Here is a 17,347-nt window from a genome sequence, read left to right as displayed (position 1 = left end):
TACCCTGCTTCCCTGACCAAGATAAAGACAACCCACCCTACCCAGGAGAACCAACCCGTTCCGGGGGGGGGGGACACCCGACAACCAATTCTCCTATAATAAGCCAGGGCATCCAGATTTTGTCAAATTTCTTAGGGCATTTACGACTAATGTACAACATCCTGAATAGCGGTGCATATTTGTTAACTAAGTTGAACCATCGTCCAATAGAGGGAGTGGAGGTTTCCTTCCAGGCCAAATCATAACTTTCGGTGCACAGATCAATAAAAAATGAAGTAGGTGCCTATAAGTGCCCGAAGCTAAGTCATCAACAACACCCAACAAACAGACAACCGGGGAAAACACACAGGGGAATTCCAAGTGGTTTGACAGGAACTGTAGCACCTCCCTCCAGAAGGGTTCTACACAAGGACAACTCCACATAGCATGAAGAAGAGAGCCCACATCCACATAACATCTAAAACAAACATCAGAAGAAGAGACACCCATACGGGAAACCCTAACCAGAGTGTAATATAAACGAAGGATGAGCTGAACCTGAATAAGCAAATCTTTAGCCCTAACCACCGTGGGATAATAGGACTTAACAACTTCCCTCCATTGATCAGCCGTCAAATCAGGTATGTCCCCTGCCCACTTCGCAAAGGCCAACTCAAATGGATTAGGACCCACCGATTGTAGTAATGCATAAGCCTGAGTCAAGGGTTTAGTGAAGTCAGTGGTTCCCAGAAGCAACTCCACTTCAAAAAAGGCCGGGGTCACATCAAGCGAGCCAAACTGTGCCATCACCGCATGTCTCAACTGGAAGTACCTAAACTGGGCACTTCGAGGGAGATTAAAGCGGTCACACATTTCTTGGAATGAAGGGAAAGTAGGAAACTCCCCAAACAAGTGCATGGCGAATTTGAGTCAGTGAGAACTCCATAACCCGGCAGCCTCCAACTCCTGCAGGTGCTCAAAATGAGGATTCCCCCACAAGGGTTCTCTGGGAGACATTACCGGTAGTGGAAAGCATCTAGAAACCACCGACCACACCTTAGCCACTGTTCTAATAGGAGGCAGCAATTTAGAAGCAGGGGTATATCTGTACAGGGTATTAGTCAGTGTTTCATACGAACCCATGAATGCTCCCGCCAGAGCAGTGGAAGCATTCGCCAGATCCACCAGGCAGCATACACCAGTTGAGACGCTAGAAAATAATTGTGCATGTTAGGAGCAGCTAAACATCTGTTACGCCGAGCGCTCCGGGTCCCTGCTCCTCCCCGGAGTGCTCGCGGCGTTCTCCTCTCTGCAGCGCCCCGGTCAGACCCGCTGACCGGGAGCGCTGCACTGACACTGCTGGCGGGGATGCGATTCGCATAGCGGGACGCGCCCACTCGCGGATCCCATCCCAATCTACTTACCTGTCCCGGTCCCCGGCTATCACGTCCTGGCGCGCGCGGCTCCGCTCTCTAGGGCGCACGCTCGCCAGCTCTCTAAGATTTAAAGGGCCAGTGCACCGCTAATTGGTGCCTGGCCCAATCAGTGTAATTAGCTCACCTGCTCCAGGCCTATATTACCTCACTTCCCCTTCCCTGCATTGCCGGATCTTGTTGCCTTGTGCCTAGTGAAAGCGTTTCGGTGATTGCCTTACCAGTGTTACCAGACCTTCTGCCGTTACCCTTGACTACGAACCTTGCCGCCTGCCTTGACCTTCTGCTACGTCTGACCTCGCCTCTGTCTAGTCCTTCTGTCCCACGCCTCTCTCAGCAGTCAGCGAGGTTGAGCCGTTACCGGTGGATACGACCTGGTTGCTACCGCCGCAGCAAGACCATCCCGCTTTGCGGCGGGCTCTGGTGAATACCAGTAGCAATTTAGAACCGGTCCACCGGTACGGTCAACGCCAATCCCTCGCTGACACAGAGGATCCACCTCCAGCCTGCCGAATCATAACAACATCCCCTCAGTTTGGGCGTCTGGAGCAGCGCCTGACTAAGTCGCGGATGTTTGTCCTGCCAATAGAAGGACCTCAGAGCACCACTCAGCCTCATAAAGAATTAGGGGAAGCACAGGGGAAAGATGGAAAAGATACAAAAACTTAGTCAAATAAATCATTTTATATAAATTAATCCTGCCTGCCAGAGATAGGGGTAAAGGGGAACAGGCCTGTAATTTAGCCATCACAGATAACAACACTGGATCCAAATGGGTATAGTGTATATTATAAGGAATCTCTTGGGTAGTATGGTTTTATGGGCCACAATACTTTACGGTATTGTATTTAGAGGGAGCACGGCAAGGTTACATTTAAAGAGCACAGTATGTGGTAGTATTATATTCAAAGGGTGCGGTGTGTGGCAGTATTATATTAAGAGAGCGCAGTGTGTAGCTGGGCTATAATAATTATTGTTTTCATATAGAGGATCAGAATCAGTTGACATAGTGAGGAGCCATCTGGGCGTCAAGTTCTGCAGAAAGAACATTTAGCTGGACCCGGTGGTATGTGCATCTGAATTTGATAAGGAAAGACTATAGAGAAGATGTCACCTGTAGTCACTGATATCATTGTGTATTGTCCTCACTATAGAGAAGATGTCACCTGTAGTCACTGATAACATTGTGTATTGTCCTCACTATAGAGAAGACGTCACCTGTAATCACTGATATCATTGTGTATTCTCCTCACTATAAAGATGTCACCTTTAGTCACTGATATAATTGTATATTCTCCTCAGTATAGAGAAGACGTCACCTGTAATCACTGATAGCATTGTGTATTCTCCTCACTATAGACGTCACCTGTAATCACTGATATCATTGTGTATTCTCCTCACTATAGACGTCACCTGTAATCACTGATATCATTGTGTATTCTCCTCAATATAGAGAAGACGTCACCTGTAGTCACGGATATCATTGTGCATTCTCCTCACTATAAAGAAGACGTCACCTGTAATCACTGATATCATTGTGTATTCTCCTCACCAAAGAGAAGATGTCACCTGTAGTCACGGATATCATTGTGTATTCTCCTCACTATATAGAAGACGTCACCTGTAATCACTGATATCATTGTGTATTCTCCTCACTATAGAGAAGATGTCACCTGTAGTCACTGATATCATTGTGTATTCTCCTCACCATAGAGAAGACGTCCCCTGTAGTCACTGATATCATTCTGCATTCTCCTCACTATAGAGAAGATGTCACCTGTAATCACTGATATCACTGTATCTCCTCCTCACTATAGAGAAGACGTCACCTGTAGTCACTGATATCATTCTGTATTCTCCTCACTATAGAGAAGACGTCCCCTGTAGTCACTGATATCATTGTGTATTCTCCTCACTATAGAGAAGACGTCGCCTGTAGTCACTGATATCATTGTGTATTCTCCTCACTATAGAGAAGACATCACCTGTAGTCACTGATATCATTATGTATTCACCTTACTGTAGAGAATACGTCACCTGTAGTCACTGATATCATTGTGTATTCTCACTATAGAGGAGATGTCACCTGTAGTCACTGACATCATTGTGTATTCTCATCACTATAGAGAAGACGTCACCTGTAGTCACTGATATCATTGTGTATTCTCCTCACTATAGAGAAGACGTTACCTGTAGTCCCTGATATCATTGTGTATTCTTCTCACTATAGAGAAGACATCACCTGTAGTCACTGATATCATTGTGTATTCTCCTCACTATGGAGAAGACATCACCTGTAGTCACTAACATCATTGTGTATTCTCACTATAGAGGAGACGTCACCTGTAGTCACTGATATCATTGTGTATTCTCCTCACTATAGAGAAGACGTCACCTGTAGTCACTGACATCATTGTGTATGCTCCTCACTATAGAGATGTAACCTGTAGTCACTGATATCATTGTGTATTCTCCTCACTATAGAGAAGACGTCACCTGTAGTCACTGATATCATTGTGTATTCTCCTCACTATAGAGAAGACGTCACCTGTAGTCACTGATATCATTGTGTATTCTCCTCATTATAGAGAAGACGTCACCTGTAGTCACTGATATCATTGTGTGTTCTCCTAACTATAGAGAAGACATCACCTGTAGTCACTGATATCATTGTGTATTCTCCTCACTATAGAGAAGACGTTACCTGTAGTCACTGATATCATTGTGTGTTCTCACTATAGAGAAGAAGTCACCTGTAGTCACTGACATCATTGTGTATTCTCCTCACTATAGAGAAGACGTCACCTGTAGTCACTGATATCATTGTGTATTCTCCTCACTATAGAGAAGACGTTACCTGTAGTCCCTGATATCATTGTGTATTCTTCTCACTATAGAGAAGACGTCACCTGTAGTCACTGATATCATTGTGTATTCTCCTTACTATAGAGAAGACGTCACCTGTAGTCACTGATATCATTGTGTATTCTCCTCACTATAGAGAAGACATCACCTGTAGTCACTGATATCATTGTGTATTCTCCTCACTATAGAGAAGACATCACCTGTAGTCACTGACATCATTGTGTATTCTCACTATAGAGGAGACGTCACCTGTAGTCACTGATATCATTGTGTATTCTCCTCACTATAGAGAAGACATCACCTGTAGTCACTGACATCATTGTGTATGCTCCTCACTATAGAGAAGACGTAACCTGTAGTCACTGATATCATTGTGTATTCTCCTCACTATAGAGAAGACGTCACCTGTAGTCACTGATATCATTGTGTATTCTCCTCACTATAGAGAAGACGTCACCTGTAGTCACTGATATCATTGTGTATTCTCCTCATTATAGAGAAGACGTCACCTGTAGTCACTGATATCATTGTGTGTTCTCCTAACTATAGAGAAGACATCACCTGTAGTCACTGATATCATTGTGTATTCTCACTATAGAAGAGACGTCACCTGTAGTCACTGATATCATTGTAGTCACTGATATCATTGTGTATTCTCCTCAAAGCCGGCAGGATATTGTCATGTATAAAAAGAGGCATGGACTCAAGGAACAGGGACATAATACTCCCCCTTTATAAAGCATTGGTACGGCCTCACCTGGAATATGCTGTTCAGTTTTGGGCACCAGTCCATAAAAGGGACACTGCGGAGTTGGAAAGGATGCAGAGACGCGCGACTAAACTAATATGGGGCATGGAACATCTTAGCTATGAGGAGCGATTAAAGGAGTTACAATTGTTTAGTCTTGAGAAGAGACGTTTAAGGGGGGATATGATAAACGTATATAAGTATATAAATGGCCCATACAAAAAATATGGAGAAAAACTGTTCCAGGTTAAACCCCCCCAAAGGACGAGGGGGCACTCCCTCCGTCTGGAGAAGAAAAGGTTTATTCTAAAGGAGCGACACGCCTTCTTTACCGTGAGGACTGTGAATTTATGGAACGGTCTACCTCGGGAACTGGTCACAGCAGGAACAATTAACAGCTTTAAAACAGGGTTAGATACATTCCTGGAACAAAATAACATTAATGCTTATGCAGAATTATAAAACAACATCCCTTTCCCTTATCCCCTTACACCCTTCACTTCAATTCCCTGGTTGGACTTGATGGACGTATGTCTTTTTTTAACCATACTAACTATGTAACTATGTAACTATAGAGATGTCACCTGTAGTCACTGACATCATTGTGTATTCTCCTCACTATAGAGAAGATGTCACCTGTATTCACTGAAATCATTGTGTATTCTCCTCACTATAGAGAAGACATCACCTGTAGTCACTGATATCATTGTGTATTCTCCTTACTATAGAGAAGACGTCACCTGTAGTCACTGATATCATTGTGTATTCTCCTCACTATAGAGAAGACGTCACCTGTAGTCACTGATATCATTGTGTATTCTCCTCACTATAGAGAAGACATCACCTGTAGTCACTGATAGCATTGTGTATTCTCCTCACTATAGAGAAGATGTCACCTGTAGTCACTGATATCATTGTGTATTCTCCTCACTATAGAAAATATGTCACCTGTAGTCACTGATATCATTGTGTATTCTCCTCACTATAGAGAAGACGTCACCTGTAGTCACTGATATCATTGTGTATTCTCCTCACTATACAGAAGACATCACCTGTAGTCACTGACATCATTGTGTATTCTCCTCACTATAGAGAAGACGTCACCTGTAGTCACTGATATCATTGTATATTCTTCTCACTATAGAGAAGATGTTACCTGTAGTCCCTGATATTGTGTATTCTCCTCACTATAGAGAAGACATCACCTATAATCACTGATATCATTGTGTATTCTCCTCACTATAAAGAAGCCGTCACCTGTAGTCACTGATATTGTGTATTCTTCTCACTATAGAGAAGACGTCACCTGTAGTCACTGATATCACTGTGTATTCTCCTCACTATAGAGAAGACGTCACCTGTAGTCACTGATATCATTGTGTATTCTCCTCACTATAGAGAAGACGTCACCTGTAGTCACTGATATCATTGTGTATTCTCCTCACTATACAGAAGACATCACCTGTAGTCACTGACATCATTGTGTATTCTCCTCACTATAGAGAAGACGTCACCTGTAGTCACTGATATCATTGTATATTCTTCTCACTATAGAGAAGATGTTACCTGTAGTCCCTGATATTGTGTATTCTCCTCACTATAGAGAAGACATCACCTATAATCACTGATATCATTGTGTATTCTCCTCACTATAAAGAAGCCGTCACCTGTAGTCACTGATATTGTGTATTCTTCTCACTATAGAGTAGACGTCACCTGTAGTCACTGACATCATTGTGTATTCTCCTCACTATAGAGAAGACATCACCTGTAGTCACTGACATCATTGTGTATTCTCCTCACTATAGAGAAGACGTCACCTGTAGTCACTGATATCATTGTATATTCTCCTCACTATAGAGAAGATGTTACCTGTAGTCCCTGATGTCATTGTGTATTCTCCTCACTATAGAGAAGATGTCACCTGTAGTCACTGATATCATGGTGTATTCTCCTCACTATAAAGAAGCCGTCACCTGTAGTCACTGATATTGTGTATTCTCCTCACTATAGAGAAGACGTCACCTGTAGTCACTGATATCACTGTGTATTCTCCTCACTATAGAGAAGACGTCACCTGTAGTCACTGATATCATTGTGTATTCTCCTCACTATAGAGAAGATGTCACCTGTAGTCCCTGATATCATTGTGTATTCTCTTCACTATAGAGAAGACGTCACCTGTTATCACTGATATCATTGTGTATTCTCCTCACTATAGAGAAGACGTCACCTGTAGTGTGTATTCTCCTTACTATAGAGAAGACGTCACCTGTAGTCCCTGATATCCTCGTGTATTCTCCTCACTATAGAGAAGACGTCACCTGTTATCACTGATATCATTGTGTATTCTCCTCACTATAGAGAAGACGTCACTTGTAGTGTGTATTCTCCTTACTATAGAGAAGACATCACCTGTAGTCACTGATATTATTGTGTATTCTCCTCACTTTGTCCCATCAGAGCTGTAGTCACTTGTAAGTTCTGCACTTATGATGGGTGACACAACAACTCCCAGAATAACCTTACCACATACTTAAGGTTATACTTGGAGCTGTAGTTTTAAATGTTAATAACTTCTTTAGCTCTTTACCATTCTGTGGCAATTGGTATATTTGATAGTTATTCTGGAAAAAAATATTTGCAACATGCTACACCGCAGGCATCACAACATGCTAAAAAAAAATCAGGGCCTATATCCCTTAACCCCTTAAGGACGCAGGACGTAAATGTACGTCCTGGTGCGGTGATACTTAACGCACCAGGACGTACATTTACGTCCTAAGCATAACCGCGGGCATCGGAGCGATGCCCGTGTCATGCGCGGCTGATCCCGGCTGCTGATCGCAGCCAGGGACCCGCCGGCAATGGCCGACGCCCGCGATCTCGCGGGCGTCCGCCATTAACCCCTCAGGTGCCGGGATCAATACAGATCCCGGCATCTGTGGCAGTGCGCGATTTGAATGAATGATCGGATCGCCCGCAGCGCTGCTGCGGGGATCCGATCATTCATAACGCCGCACGGAGGTCCCCTCTCCTTCCTCCGTGCGGCTCCCGGCGTCTCCTGCTCTGGTCTGTGATCAAGCAGACCAGAGCAGAAGATGACCGATAATACTGATCTGTTCTATGTCCTATACATAGAACAGATCAGTATTAGCAATCATGGTATTGCTATGAATAGCAAATGTAAAAAAATGTAAAAGTAAAAAAAAAGTGAAAAATCCCCTCCCCCAATAAAAAAGTAAAACGTCATTTTTTTCCTATTTTACCCCCAAAAAGCGTAAATTTTTTTTTTTATAGACATATTTGGTATCGCCGCGTGCGTAAATGTCTGAACTATTAAAATAAAATGTTAATGATCCCGTACGGTTAACGGCGTGAACGAAAAAAAAAAAAAGTCCAAAATTCCTACTTTTTTAATACATTTTATTTAAAAAAAATTATAAAAAATGTATGTGCAAATGTGGTATCAAAAAAAAGTACAGATCATGGCGCAAAAAATGAGCCCCCATACCGCCGCTTATACGGAAAAATAAAAAAGTTATAGGTCATCAAAATAAAGGGATTATAAACGTACTAATTTGGTTAAAAAGTTTGTGATTTTTTTTTAGCGCAACAATAATATAAAGGTATGTAATAATGGGTATCATTTTAATCGTATTGACCCTCAGAATGAAGAACACATGTCATTTTTACCGTAAATTGTACGGCGTGAAAACGAAACCTTCCAAAATTAGCAAAATTGCGTTTTTCGTTTTAATTTCCCCACAAAAATAGTGTTTTTTGGTTGCGCCATACATTTTATGGCATAATGAGTTATGTCATTACAAAGGACAACTGGTCGCGCAAAAAACAAGCCCTCATACTAGTCTGTGGATGAAAATATAAAAGAGTTATGATTTTTAGAAGGCGAGAAGGAAAAAATGAAAACGTAAAAATTAAATTGTCTGAGTCCTTAAGGCCAAAATGGGCTGAGTCCTTAACCCCTTAAGGACGCAGGACGTAAATGTACGTCCTGGTGAGGTGGTACTTAACGCACCAGGACGTACATTTACGTCCTAAGCATAACCGCGGGCATCGGAGCGATGCCCGTGTCATGCACGGCTGATCCCAGCTGCTGATCGAGCCAGGGACCCGCCGGCAATGGCCGACGCCCGCGATCTCGCGGGCGTCCGCCATTAACCCCTCAGGTGCCGGGATCAATACAGATCCCGGCATCTACGGCAGTTCGCGATTAAAATGAACGATCGGATCGCCCGCAGCGCTGCTGCGGGGATCCGATCATTCAAAACGCCGCACGGAGGTCCCCTCTCCTTCCTCCGTGCGGCTCCCGGCGTCTCCTGCTCTGGTCTGTGATCGAGCAGACCAGAGCAGGAGATGACCGATAATACTGATCTGTTCTATGTCCTATACATAGAACAGATCAGTATTAGCAATCATGGTATTGCTATGAATAGTCCCCTATGGGGACTATTCAAGTGTAAAAAAAAATGTAAAAAAATTTAAAAGTAAAAGTAAAAAAAAAGTGAAAAATCCCCTCCCCCAATAAAAAAGTTAAACGTCCGTTTTTTCCTATTTTACCCCCAAAAAGCGTAAAAAACATTTTTTATAGACATATTCGGTATCGCCGCGTGCGTAAATGTCCGAACTATTAAAATAAAATGTTAATGATCCCGTACGGTGAACGGCGTGAACGAAAAAAAATTAAAAAGTCCAAAATTCCTACTTTTTTAATACATTTTATTAAAAAAAAATCATAAAAAATGTATTAAAAGTTTTTTATATGCAAATGTGGTATCAAAAAAAAGTACAGATCATGGCGCAAAAAATGAGCCCCCATACCGCCCCTTATACGGAAAAATAAAAAAGTTATAGGTCATCAAAATAAAGGGATTATAAACGTACTAATTTGGTTAAAAAGTTTGTGATTTTTTTTAAGCGCAACAATAATATAAAAGTATATATAATAATGGGTATCATTTTAATCGTATTGACCCTCAGAATAAAGAACACACGTCATTTTTACCATAAATTGTACGGCGTGAAAACGAAACCTTCCAAAATTAGCAAAATTGCGTTTTTTGTTTTAATTTCCCCACAAAAATAGTGTTTTTTGGTTGCGCCATACATTTTATGATATAATGAGTGATGTCATTACAAAGGACAACTGGTCGCGCAAAAAAAAAGCCCTCATACTAGTCTGTGGATGAAAATATAAAAGAGTTATGATTTTTAGAAGGCGAGGAGGAAAAAATTAAAACGTAAAAATTAAATTGTCTGAGTCCTTAAGGCCAAAATGGGCTGAGTCCTTAAGGGGTTAAGGGGTTAAAGGGGTATTCCAGGCAAAAAACTTTTTTTTTTATATATCAACTGGCGCCGGAAAGTTAAACAGATTTGTAAATTACTTCTATTAAAAAATCTTAATCCTTCCAATAGTTATTAGCTTCTGAAGTTGAGTTGCTGTTTTCTGTCTAACTGCTTTCTGATGACTCACGTCCCGGGAGCTGTCCAGCTCCTATGGGGATATTTTCCCATCATGCAAGGGATATTCTCCCATCATGCACAGCTCCCGGGACATGACATCATCATTGAGCAGTTAGACAGAAAACTTCAGAAGCTAATAACTATTGGAAGGATTAAGATTTTTTAATAGAAGTAATTTACAAATCTGTTTAACTTTACGGAGCCAGTTGATATATATATAAAAAAAGGTTTTGCCTGGAATACCCCTTAAATGTTATGTTTTTGCAAGTATTCATCCAGTTGCTGTTTAAACGTCTGTACAAACCATATCTGCAGGCAGAGGATTCCACATCCTTATTGTTCTTTGTGTAAAAAACCCTTTCCTTTGCCTTAGACAAACTCCCCTTTCTTCCAGTCTAAATGTGTGACCATGTGTCCTATGTGTCGTCCTGTTTATGCAAACATTCTAAAATATTATACGTAAACCGCTTAACTCCTTAAGGACCCAGACCATTTTCACCTCAAGGACCAGAGCATTTTTTGCACATCTGACCACTGTCACTTTAAGCATTAATAACTCTGGGATGCTTTTACTATTCATTCTGATTCAGAGATAGTTTTTTCGTGACATATTTTACTTTATGTTAGTGGTAAACGATACTTGCATCATTTCTTGGTGAAAAATTCCGAAATTTGATTTAAAAAAACTTCTATAATATTTAGCATTTTTTTTTACTTTGAAACTGTTTGGACATCCCAAATAAATTATATATTTATTCACAAATACAATATGTCTACTTTATGTTTGCATCATAAAGTTGACATGTTTTTACTTTTGGAAGACATCAGAGGGCTTCAAAGTTCAGCAGCAATTTTCCTATTTTTCAAAAAATTTTCAAAATTGGAGCATCAATGGGATTTTGGAGAGTGAATTTTTCTGAAATGGTTTTTGGAAGCCCCTATGGTGTCAGAACAGCAAAAAAAAAAAAAAAAAAAAAAAGCATGGCATACTATTTTGGAAACTACACCCCTCAAGGAACGTAACAAGGGGTCCAGTGAGCCTTAACACCCCACAGGTGTTTGACAACGTTTTGTTAAATTTGGATGTGTAAATGATTTTTTTTTTTCACCTAAATGCTGGTTTTCCCCTAAATATTTTTTTTTACAAGGGGTAATAGGAGAATATGCCCCCCAAAATGTGTAACCCTGAGTATGGAAATACCCCATGTGTGGACGTCAAGTGCACTGCGGGCGAACTACAATGCTCACAAGAGAAGGAGTCCCTTTTGTCTTTTGGAAAGCAAATTTTGCTGAAATTATTTTTTTTTGGGGGGGGGGGGCATGTCGCATTTAGGAAGCCCTTATGGTGCCAGAACAGCTACAAAACCCACATGGCATACTATTTTGGAAACAACTCCCCTCAAGGGGTACAGTGAGCCCATTAAAGTTGGACGTGAAAATGAAAAATTATATTTTGTTTCACTAAAATGCGGGTGTTATGAGTACGGAAATATAAAATTCTTAATTTTAGAAACATAGAAAGAATGTGTCGGCAGATAAGAACCATTTGGCCCATCTAGTCTGCCCAATAATCTGAATACTATGAATAGTCCCTGGCCCTATCTAATATGAAGGATAGCCTTATGCTTATCCCATGCATGTTTAAACTCCTTCACTGTATTTGCAGCGACCACTTCTGCAGGAAGGCTATTCCATGCATCCACTACTCTCTCAGTAAAGTAATACTTCCTGATATTACTTTTAAACCTTTGCCCCTCAAATTTAAAACGTGGACCACTGTTCCAAAAATCTGTCAGACACCAGTGGGATGTAAATGCTCACTGCACCCCTTACAAAATTCGCTCTCCAAAATCCCATTGTTGCTCCTTCTCTTCTGAGCCCTCTAGTGTGCCCACAAAGCACTTTACATCCACATATGAGGTATTTCCTTACTCGAGAGAAATTGGGTTACATATTTTGGGGGGCTTTTTCTCCTTTTACCCCTTGTAAAAATAAAAATATGGGTCTACAAGAACATGTTAGTGTAAAAAATGAAGATTTTGAATTTTCGTCTCCACTTTGCTGCTATTCCTATGAAACACCTAAAGGGTTAACAAACTTTCTGAATGCCATTTTGAATACGTTGATGGGTGCAGTTTTCATAATGGGGTCTATTATGGGGTATTTCTAACATAAAGACCCACAAATTCACTTCAAAACTGAACTGGTTCCTGAAAAATTCAGATTTAGAAATTTACTTGAAAAATTGGAAAATTGCTGCTGAACTTTGAAGCCCTCTGATGTCTTCCAAAAGTAAAAACATGTCAACTTTATGATGCAAACATAAAGTAGACATATTGTATATGTGAATAAATATATAATTTATTTGGTATGTCTTTTTTCCTTACAAGCAGAGAGCTTCAAAGTTAGAAAAATGCTAAATTTTCAAATTTTTCATGAAATTTTATTTTTCACCAAGAAATGATGCAAGTATCTATGAAAATTTACCAGTACCATAAAGTAGAATATGTCATGAAAAAACATTCTCGGAATCAAATTCATAAGTTCAAGCATCCCAGAGTTATTAATGCTTAAAGTGACAGTGGTCAGAATTGCAAAAAAATGCTCTGGTCCTTAGGGTCAAAATGGGCTCGGTCCCTAAGGGGTTAAAGTTCGTTGAAAAGGTCTGGCCTGGCCCATTTGCTTATTCACTTCGGCTGTTTCCATTATCAGTTAGAAATAACGAATCTATCCGAATAACAAATTCAGCCGAATAAGTAATAAAATGCGAATAACGAATAGTGTATCCCAACCAGGGCTGAGTTATATTAGTGTGCTGTGTATAACTCTGCACAGGCTGTATATATATATATATATATATATATATATATATATATATATATATATATATATACACACAGCGTTATACACAACACACTAATATATATATATATATATATATATATATATATATATATATATATATATATATATACAGCCTGTGCAGAGTTATACACAGCACCCTAATATAATCAGTCCTTGTTGGGATACACTGGCGTACACACACAAAAGGGACTACAACTCCCAGCATGTGTGTATTCGCGAATTCGAATATGGCCAATGCCGCTCAACACTAGAGCTGTGTACGGACGTTCTCTCTCCCCTCCCCTGCTCTGTGTTTTCCCCATGCAAACTTGCAGCCTCTCCATGGTAGATGAGGTCCTGGGGAGACAGAGCAGGGGGAGGGGGATGGGATGGAGCTATGTACGGGGGATGGAGCTGTGTACCGAGCTGTGTGCGGGGGATGGAGCTGTGTATGGAGCTGTGTACAGAGCTGTATGCGGGGGATGGAGCAGGGGATGGAACAGTATACGTCCTCGCTCTCCCCCTGCTTCTTGTGTAATGTAAGGGGGTGTGAAGTGAGATTTCGGAACCCAAGGGGCATGGCTTAATTATGTCCTGCAGACGTGCGATCTCAGCCTCTGCCCTCGCTCCTCCCAGCTCTAGCTTCGGAAAACTTCGGAGAGCGAAGGGGAGGAGGGAGAGCAGCAGCTAACAGGAAGCTGGCGCAGGGAGTCATGGGAAATGTAGTCTTTATGACATGGCTGCTTACTGCTACAGGTGGCAATTACAAGAGAATGACTGGGCCAAATTTGACAAATGAGGTATCGTTGGAAAGGTCTTTGAAAGAGTTATCAGATGAGGTAAGTTTACGTAAATGTACGTCCTGGTGCGGTGGTACTTAACGCACCAGGACGTACATTTACGTCCTAAGCATAACCGCGGGCATCGGAGCGATGTCCATGTCATGTGCGGCTGATCCCGGCTGCTGATCGCAGCCAGGGACCCGCCGGCAATGGCCGATGCCCGCGATCTCGCGGGCGTCCGCCATTAACCCCTCAGGTGCCGGGATCAATACAGATCCCGGCATCTGTGGCAGTGCGCGATTTGAATGAATGATCGGATCGCCCGCAGCGCTGCTGCGGGGATCCGATCATTCATAACGCCGCACGGAGGTCCCCTCTCCTTTCTCCGTGTGGCTCCCGGCGTCTCCTGCTCTGGTCTGTGATCGAGCAGACCAGAGCAGGAGATGACCGATAATACTGATCTGTTCTATGTCCTATACATAGAACAGATCAGTATTAGCAATCATGGTATTGCTATGAATAGTCCCCTATGGGGACTATTCAAGTGTAAAAAAAAATGTAAAAAAATGTAAAAGTAAAAGTAAAAAAAAAGTGAAAAATCCCCTCCCCCAATAAAAAAGTAAAACGTCCGTTTTTTCCTATTTTACCCCCAAAAAGCGTAAAAATTTTTTTTATAGACATATTTGGTATCGCCGCGTGCGTAAATGTCCGAACTATTAAAATAAAATGTTAATGATCCCGTACGGTGAACGGCGTGAACGGAAAAAAAAAAATCCAAAATTCCTACTTTTTTAATACATTTTATTTAAAAAAAAATTATAAAAAATGTATTAAAAGTTTTTTATATGCAAATGTGGTATCAAAAAAAAGTACAGATCATGGCGCAAAAAATGAGCCCCCATACCGCCGCTTATACGGAAAAATAAAAAAGTTATAGGTCATCAAAATAAAGGGAATATAAACGTACTAATTTGGTTAAAAAGTTTGTGATTTTTTTTAAGCGCAACAATAATATAAAAGTATGTAATAATCGGTATCATTTTAATCGTATTGACCCTCAGAATAAAGAACACATGTCATTTTTACCGTAAATTGTACGGCGTGAAAACGAAACCTTCCAAAATTAGCAAAATTGCGTTTTTCGTTTTAATTTCCCCACAAAAATAGTGTTTTTTGGTTGCGCCATACATTTTATGGCATAATGAGTTATGTCATTACAAAGGACAACTGGTCACGCAAAAAACAAGCCCTCATACTAGTCTGTGGATGAAAATATAAAAGAGTTATGATTTTTAGAAGGCGAGGAGGAAAAAATTAAAACGTAAAAATTAAATTGTCTGAGTCCTTAAGGCCAAAATGGGCTGAGTCCTTAAGGGGTTAAAGGGCCACATGGCCACTCGCGAGATGGACAATCATTGAGCCATGTAAAAGGCTCATTATATGAATGGCAATCTAGTGGTTCAGTACTTTTATAGGCCATGGTTCTGCACATTTAAAAAGATCCTGAGGCTAGGTTTCCACTTGTATTTTGGGGGCATTTTGCCCCCCAAAAAGCGCCAAAACGGCCGAGTGGCGTCGTGCCATGACCAGATATTAACAGAAAGTCAGTAGGGAAACACAAAACGTCAAACCCACTTTGCGATTTTGGGTTTGACGTTTTTCCCCTGACCCCGGAGTTTTGCCAAATTGCAGCTTGCTGAGACTATGGCGTTTTTTTTAAGCAATAATGCCATAATTTCAGCATCCCTGAAGGGAAGTAGGGATGCATAACATCCCTACTTCCTTCCACAGCCAGGCAGCTTCCAGCGCAGCATTGTGCTGTACTGAAAACTGTCCCTACAGAGATCCGGACGGACTTCAGCTGTACCCATGGCTACAGAGTCGGGAGCACAGCTGTCGTATATCTACTGCCCAGCAAGAATTTACAGTGAGCCTGCAATGTGCATACAGTATACACATTGCTGGTTCACTTAACCCCCTGCTGAGCTGAGTGCTATGCACCAGCCCAACAAGGAAAGGGTTAACCAGCACTTCAGATCAGTGCCAGTTAACCCTTTGGTTCTATACAGTATATACAGCCATATACAGGCTGTATATACTGTATACAGAAGCCCTCCTCTTACCCCATCCTGCTGCTCCGGCGGGTCAGTTTTGCTCCGCCCCCTAGTGATGACGTCATTAGGGCTGAGCTACAGCCGGGCGCCAGGGCCAGCCAAAAGCTGTCAAGGCATGCTGGGAGTTGTAGTTTTGCAACAATTGGAGGCTCCCCATTTGGGAAGACAATGCATTATGCATGTACTAACCGATTTTTCGTGTTTTTGTCTTCTCGTTTCAGATTTATTAGACTACGGCGATGATCTGCATTTTTTTCTTTTAATAAAATGGCTAACAGGGGCTTGCGGGGAAGGGGTTTTTGAAATAATATAAATTTTCCAATGTGCCTTTTTTAATTACATTTTCAGGCTTAGTAGTGGAAGCCGTCTTATAGATAGATTCCATTACTATCGTTAGCCACAAAAAACAGCTAGAGCTAACCCCCAAATATTACCCCAGTACCCACCACCACAGGAGTGCTGGGAAGAGGGGAAGAGCTGATACCAAAAGGCGCTCCTGGGCCTAGATGGTAACAGGCTGGCATTATTTAGGCAGCAACAGCCTGACATTGCCAGGGTGGGCTAGGACCATTGTTACCGGCCCTCCCTGGCCTAAATAACACTGCCTAGGCCCAGGAGCGACATTTTTGGTACCAGCTCTTCCCGGTACCCCTGTGGCGGTGGGCACCGAATAATTGGGGGTTAGTGCTAACTGTTTTTGGGGCTAACGCTAAGCCCTGACTTAGTAATGGATTCCATCTATAAGATGGTTTCCACTACTAAGCCTGGAAATTTTAATAAATGAAAAAAAACAACACACTGGTAAAATTATTTTATAAAAAAATAAATTAAAAAAAAATACTCCCCCACAGTCCTTGTTAGCCACTTTATTAAAAGATTTTTAAAAATGCAGATAATCGTCGTAGTCCAACGAATCCACAGGATACACAGATCTGAAATGAGAAGAAAAAAAAACACAAAAAATGGGTTAGTACATTGGCTGTCCGGGCATGCTGGGAGTTTCAGTTTAGCAACAGCTGGAGTCTCCCTATTTGGGAAGACATTGCCAGGAGGGTCTGTTCACATTATACAAACCTACAATGCCACATGCAGCCGACA

The sequence above is a fragment of the Hyla sarda genome, chromosome 12 (assembly GCF_029499605.1).
Source record: "Hyla sarda isolate aHylSar1 chromosome 12, aHylSar1.hap1, whole genome shotgun sequence".
Lineage (NCBI taxonomy): Eukaryota > Metazoa > Chordata > Amphibia > Anura > Hylidae > Hyla > Hyla sarda.
This window is presented reverse-complemented; position numbering follows the sequence as displayed.